This window comes from Bubalus kerabau, chromosome X, assembly GCF_029407905.1.
Source record: "Bubalus kerabau isolate K-KA32 ecotype Philippines breed swamp buffalo chromosome X, PCC_UOA_SB_1v2, whole genome shotgun sequence".
Taxonomy (NCBI): Eukaryota; Metazoa; Chordata; class Mammalia; order Artiodactyla; family Bovidae; genus Bubalus; species Bubalus kerabau.
This window is the reverse complement of record NC_073647.1, coordinates 76,772,194-76,779,002: the sequence shown is the minus strand read 5'-3', so window position 1 is coordinate 76,779,002 and position 6,809 is coordinate 76,772,194. Positions and strand designations below refer to the sequence as shown.

Sequence of the window (6,809 nt, the reverse complement as noted above, 5' to 3'; positions counted from 1 at the left end):
GCCAAATGATGAATGCCTTTCTCCTTTTCTGAACTTATTTGCATGCCCTCCATTAAGGATAGAAATCCTGAGAAGAAGCAGTGGTTGGGGGGCTTTTTTGAGTTTATATGAAGGAAAAGTTGAGTTGTAACAATCCTAGATTTCTTAACCTTACTTTCAAAGTCTTGGTTTGTTTACTTTAATATCATATATGTCTTTTTTTTTTTCTTTTTTACAGTCCAAAGGTCTTGAAAACATGGACTGCTTCATGAGTTTGTGTGTCACTGTTATGCAGGGGCCATGCTAATTGTCTCTATATCATGCCAATTTTAGTATAGGTGCTGCTGAAGCGAGCATTCATATTTGTCAAATTTATCAATCCATATATTTTCCATCAAATCTATTAAATATAGTCATAGGAACATAAAGATACAAATGAAGTTTAAAATAAAAATTTTAATAATTTAGTGAAATAATTTACTTCTTAGTGTTTTTGTTTTCTTAGAATTTATCATTTAATATAAAGTTTACTGCAAACTGAAGTTAATTTCTAATTCATTCAGATCACTAAAGTGAGAGTCAGTGAATTATTACCTTAGGCCAATTATAGTTCTTTGGCAATCTTAAGAGTTAATATAGCTTTTCAAGTTTGTCTACTTGACAGCTAGGGAAGAGCTTTTGCCCTGAAAATATCCGGCTCACTAATAGAGAGTCATCCCTGATATCTCAGTTGGTAATGAATCTGCCTGCAATGCAGGAGACCCTAGTTCCATTCCTGGGTCAGGAAGATCCACTGGAGAAGGAATAGACAACTCATTCCAGTATTCTTGGGCTTCCCTTGTGGCTCAGCTGGTAAAGAATCTGCCTGCAATGTGGGAGACCTGGGTTCAATCCCTGGGTTGTGAAGATCCTCTGGAGAAGGAAAAGGCAGTACTCTGCCTGGAGAATTCCAAGGGATGCATTCCAAGAGTCAGACACGACTGAGCGACTTGCACTTCACTTCAATAGAGAATCATAGAATTTTTAAAGCCCAATTACACATGGGGAATTAGCACTTTAACTCCTGATGATCTTTTTTTTTTTTCTTTAATTTTATTTTATTTTTTAAACTTTACATAATTGTATTAGATTTGCCAAATATCAAAATGAATCCGCCACAGGTATACATGTGTTCCCCATCCTGAACCCTCCTCCCTCCTCCCTCCCCATTCCATCCCTCTGGGTCGTCCCAGTGCACCAGCCCCAAGCATCCAGTATCGTGCATCGAACCTGGACTGGCAACTCGTTTCATACATGATATTTTACATGTTTCAATGCCATTCTCCCAAATCTTCCCACCCTCTCCCTCTCTCTCAGAGTCCATAAGACTGTTCTATACATCAGTGTCTCTTTTGCTGTCTCATACACAGGGTTATTGTTACCATCTTTCTAAATTCCTGATGATCTTAAGGATGCAATCAGATAAGCCTCCTGATGCATATTAATCTTGTAATAGTGAAGTGAAGATAACCTTCCTTCATAGCTATGCTGTTCATGTTTCTTTTAATAATGAAAATTAAAGGCAGGAAACACCAAACAATCCAGCTAAGAACAGCAAATTGTAACACAGTTCAATAATCTTAACTTCAGCATATTAAATTTAATATATATGTGTACGTATGGCTGCTGAGTTTTCCAAAGTCATATTTGAAAATCCACAGAATATGTATGGAAGTGTTAGTTGGTCAATTTTGTCTGACTCTTTGCGACTCCATGGACTATATAGCCTTCCAGTCTCCTCTGTCCATGGGATTTCCCAGGCAAAAATACTGGAGTGGGTTGCCATTTCCTCTCTAGGGGATCTTCCTGACCCAGTGATCAAATCTGGGTATCCTATATCGCAGGAAGATTCTTTACCATCTGGGCCATGTGTCAGTGTCTCAATTTGAGGCTGTCTGTACATGTTGTGAATACTCTTTTTTTGTTGTAGAGACAAAATGAAGTCATTTTAGTAAAATTCTTTGCATAACATCTAAGTTCATGTTATTTTTATTTCATTTTGTTAGGTTCTCATTAGTTATTTATTCTATACATAGCAATGTATGTGTCAATCCCAATCAAACTCTTGGTATCCATATGTTTCTTCTCTAAGTCTGAATATTCTTAATGTATATATTACCTGTAACTATTTAAAATTATGTATGTAATTATATTCATTTAATCTTTGTATCAAAGCTGTTATCCCCATTTTAAAGGTGAGAAATATTTCATTTTATAGGAAAGCTAAGTAAATTGCATAAGTTCATATAGCTAGCATGTTACTTTAAAAATTATTTTGTATAAATAAATGCTTATGTGTGATGTTACTTTGGAGAAGGCAGTGGCACCCCAGTAGAGTACTCTTGTCTGGAGAATCCCATGGATGGAGGAGCCTGGTAGGCTGCAGTCCATGGGGTCACCAGGAGTCGACTTAATCCAAAATATAAAATGGAATTGGAATTTTTAAGTGATTTTATCCAAGTGATATGAAATATTATTTTACAGAATATTTCGAATAAACTTTAATTCTGTAGTCCAAGTTACTTTACTTTTCAGATTTAACACTTCTCTCTTATAAAGGTAAATGCTCTTGATGAGTTTTTTTCCTTCCTTGTTTCTTCTTTGCCTATGTCTAACAGAATCCTGACATTTAGGGTACATATTTATGTACATCAGTAGTGACCTTTTTCATTTCTGAACTTTAGAAAGGAAAAGATAAATGTTTGGGTCCTGTCATTGCTCATTTTCTATGAACAGACTCTATAACAAGTGCATATCAGTCTCATTGCCAAGTATGTTGCAGGTGAATGCAACTGTCTATGTAGATCTTCCTCAACTTACAATGGGGTCATGTTCCCAAACACATTGTAAGTTGAAAATATTATAAGTCAAAAATTCATTTAATACACCTAACCTACTAATACACTTAATCATAGCTTAGCCTAGCCTACTCTAAAGTTGCTCAGAACAAATACATTAGCCTGCAATGGGCAAAATCATCTAACACAAAGCCTATTTTATAAAAAAATGCTTAATATCTCATGTAACTTACTACTGTACTGAAAGTGAAAAACAGACTGGTTGTAAGCATATCAGTTATTTATGCTTGCGATCATGGGTAATGGCTGAATGGGAGCTGACTCTTGCCCAGCATCAAGAGAGGGTAACACACTATATACTGCTAGCCCAGGAAAAAATAAAAATTCAAAATTTGAACTATGGTTTCTACTGAATTTGAATTGCTTTTGCACCATTGGTAAAGTTGAAAAAATCATTAAGTTAGAAGACTGTGTTTTTAAAGAAGAGATGGTAATGGTATCTGAATATTTTTTTACTTTCCAGTGAACTGCCAACTATGAAGAATGGTAATGCCTGAGCCCGATACTGTGTGTGCCAAATTCTTAAAAATATGGTCTCTCTCAATAATGTCAATGACTAACATTTAATAATTTAAATGATCAAAGAAATATTCTAAAAGTTTTATGGTATTTCAAAAGAACTACACAGTAAGGAATATGGCATATTTTCTAAGCCATCATAGACCAACTTAACAACTACAGAAATAAACACCATATTGTTGTACAACGTCAATCATGGTGGAAATGTAAAAATAACTGAATTAACAGTTAAAGCAAATGTCAAATCTAAAGCAGTCTATGCTACAAACTCAAATCTTCTGAATTTTCAGTCTATCAATTAAAAAGCACCAAAAATCTGTAACAGAAAAATACTCATTTTCATATTTGTTATTGAGATTAATAATAATTTTTATGTAATTTGGGGATTGGACATCTGAGATCTGAGAACAAGGCATATAACTATATTTACATAGAATTGCTTTTGTCATTTTAATTAGATTTTCATTTAAATTGATCTTAAGTTTTGAAATTTGTCAAAAACCATTCATACATTGTGATAAAGAAAGCATTCTAGGATTTTTTCCCTTCTGTGTATACCAGTGGGCATACATGAAAACTTAAATGCATGAAAATTTAAATGTTAATCTTCAGCTAGATTCCTCCCATGGTGTGTTAAGAACTGTATAGAAACAGTTTCACAAAATGAAAGACTTTAGATACATCTTAATTAAAATCATTGACCAAAAAAATCAAAGGACAGAAGTCTGATGATGATTGGAGAAGGAAATGGCAACCCACTCCAGTGTTCTTGCCTGGAGAATCCCAGGGATGGCAGAGCCTGGTGGGCTGCCATCTATGGGGTCACACAGAGTCGGACATGATTGAAGTGACTTAGCAGCAGCAAGTCTGATGATGAGGCTAGTCCATGGTTTATGTGGCATGCCACCATGCAAATATATGAAACCAAACATAGATATTCACTGAATGCATCCAGTAACTTTAAATAGGCAACATTTTAAGTCTATCCTTTATTCAGATCTGTTCTCAGTTAAACTCATGCATTAATTATTAAAAAAACAAACAGACTAGTTTTGTGGGGAAAAAAAAAGAATATTTTGGTCTGGAATGCATTTTATTCAGGCAAAGTGCTTAAAAGCAAACACATAGCCCACTCATAATAGCAGTCTCTGGGTTTGCTTGCAGGGGGTATTAATCATCTATCTGCCACAAATATATATACTTAATGAGAAATTTGATATATTGCATAAATTTCAATTTGGTCAATACACAGTCATTATATACAATGAATCCACACTATTAGATTAGTAAACACCATAAAGTATGTTATTGCATGCACTCAGAAGAAGAAAAATCAATTGTCTTTTAACTGTACAACTGCTTAAGTGCTTATTTCAGGGTAAGTATGCCCTGCTTTGGGCTTCCCTGGTGGCTCAGACCATCTGCCTGGAGTGCAGGAGACCTGGGTTGGGAAGATCCCCTGGAGGAGGGCATGGCAACCCACTCCAGTATTTTTGCCTGGAGAATCCCCATGGACAGAGGAGCCTGGTGGACTACAGTCCATGGTGTCACAAAGAGTCAGACACAACCGAGTGACTTTCACTCACTTACTTATGCCCTGCTTTGGGGCAAATGTCAGTATGATATTGACATAGTTAATGAAGACCAAACACAAAAGAATGATTTTCTGAGCATAAAAATGGAAAACTTTATGCAGTAAATTTCTATAGGAGCTGTTTCAGCTTTTCTGTGTACAAGCTGTATGATCTTGGGCCAGTGATTTAACCTCTCTGTGATTATTTCGTTATCTTTTAAATAGGGATACTAGCAAAACTTATAAAAGGTTGTTGGAAGAGATAATGGAAAATGCATGTAATGCTCTTAGAATGATGCTGAGCATACAGTAAATGTACAATGAATGTGAGCTGTTATCAGTGCAAAACACTCCTAGTTTGTTGCACAAAAGTATTCTTTCAACTCAGGTCTTAAAAGATAGAAATGTATATATTCATCTATTAAATAGTTAACTATATCTTCTTGAAAGTACTACTCACAAGTAAATTCTAACTAAAAGTCTCTAAAAAACTGACTTGGTTCCTAGTACACAGAGGAGAAATGAAAGTTGCAAGGAAAGTTTGGGAGGTCAGAGGTTCAACTAATTCATGGTCTTTAGGTTAGGAGAGTCTGGAAATAACACAAGCATGTAACTTTCAACCTAAGATATTTGAAAGAAAATATCTCTTAAAATTTTAATCTTACAAATAAAGCTAAGTACTACATTCAGACATAAATAATTGCCTGGTAATAAATTATTGTTATGCCAAGCCCACCATTTATTTTTTCTGTGCAAAGAAAACTTTAAAAAGAAAATATATAATCTTGTTTGGCCAATATTTAATGGGAAAAGTTGAAATTGTTTTTTTTTTCTTTTTAATTGAAGTATAGTTGACTTAAAATATTATATTAGCTTGAAGTCGGCATTCTTAATAATTATGTCAATAGCATGGCTCATACGGGCTTACATAATGATTGATTATGCTCAATTCAATGACTCATAATTCATCTGATCATCAAAATTCTAATTAATAGACCAAGAGGGCATTTAGTAATGGTTTGGGAACTATTACATAAATCACCAAGGAATTAGATTTTATGTTTTTCTACTACAATGAAAGAGCTCTAATATGCAAAACTGCTCATCAAATTAAGGTAATATTTCACATGATGAGAACTCTAATTTATTACCAGGATCAAGACCATCCCCATGGAAAAGAAATACAAAAAAGCAAAACTGTCTAGGAAGGCCTTACAAATAGCTGTGAAAAGAGAGAAGTGAAAAGCAAAGGAGAAAAGGAAAGATATAAGCATCTGAATGCAGAGTTCCAAAGAAGAGCAAGAAGAGATAAGAAAGCCTTCCTCAGCAATCAGTGCAAAGAAATAGAGGAAAACAACTGAATGGAAAAGACTGGAGATCTCTTCAAGAAAATTAGAGATACCAAGGGAACATTTCATGCAAAGATGGGCTCAATAAAGGACAGAAATGGTATGGACCTAACAGAAACAGAAGATATTAAGAAGAGGTGGCAAGAATACACAGACTGTACAAAAAAGATCTTCACGACACAGATAATCACAATGGTATGATCACTCACTTAGAGCCAGACATCCTGGAATGTGAAGTCAAGTGGGCCTTAGAAAGCATCACTATGAACAAAGCTAGTGGAGGTGATGGAATTCCAGTTGAGTTATTTCAAATCCTAAAAGATGATGCTGTGAAACTGCTGCACTCAATATGCCATCAAATTTGGAAAACTCAGCAGTGGCCACAGGACTGGAAAAGGTCAATTTTCATTCCAATCCCAAAGAAAGGCAATGCCAAAGAATGCTCAAACTACCGCACAATTGCACTAATCTCAAATGCTAGTAAAGTAATGC

The 6,809-nt window shown here is 35.0% G+C and overlaps 1 non-coding gene across 1 annotated transcript; it reads right to left on the bottom strand.

Moving 5' to 3' along the window:
* Nucleotides 1-229: 229 nt before the first annotated feature.
* LOC129640467 (U6 spliceosomal RNA) lies at nt 230-336 on the bottom strand. Its single transcript, XR_008708836.1, has one exon. It is a non-coding gene; the product is annotated as a U6 spliceosomal RNA (small nuclear RNA).
* Between the last annotated feature and the right edge of the window lie 6,473 nt (nt 337-6,809).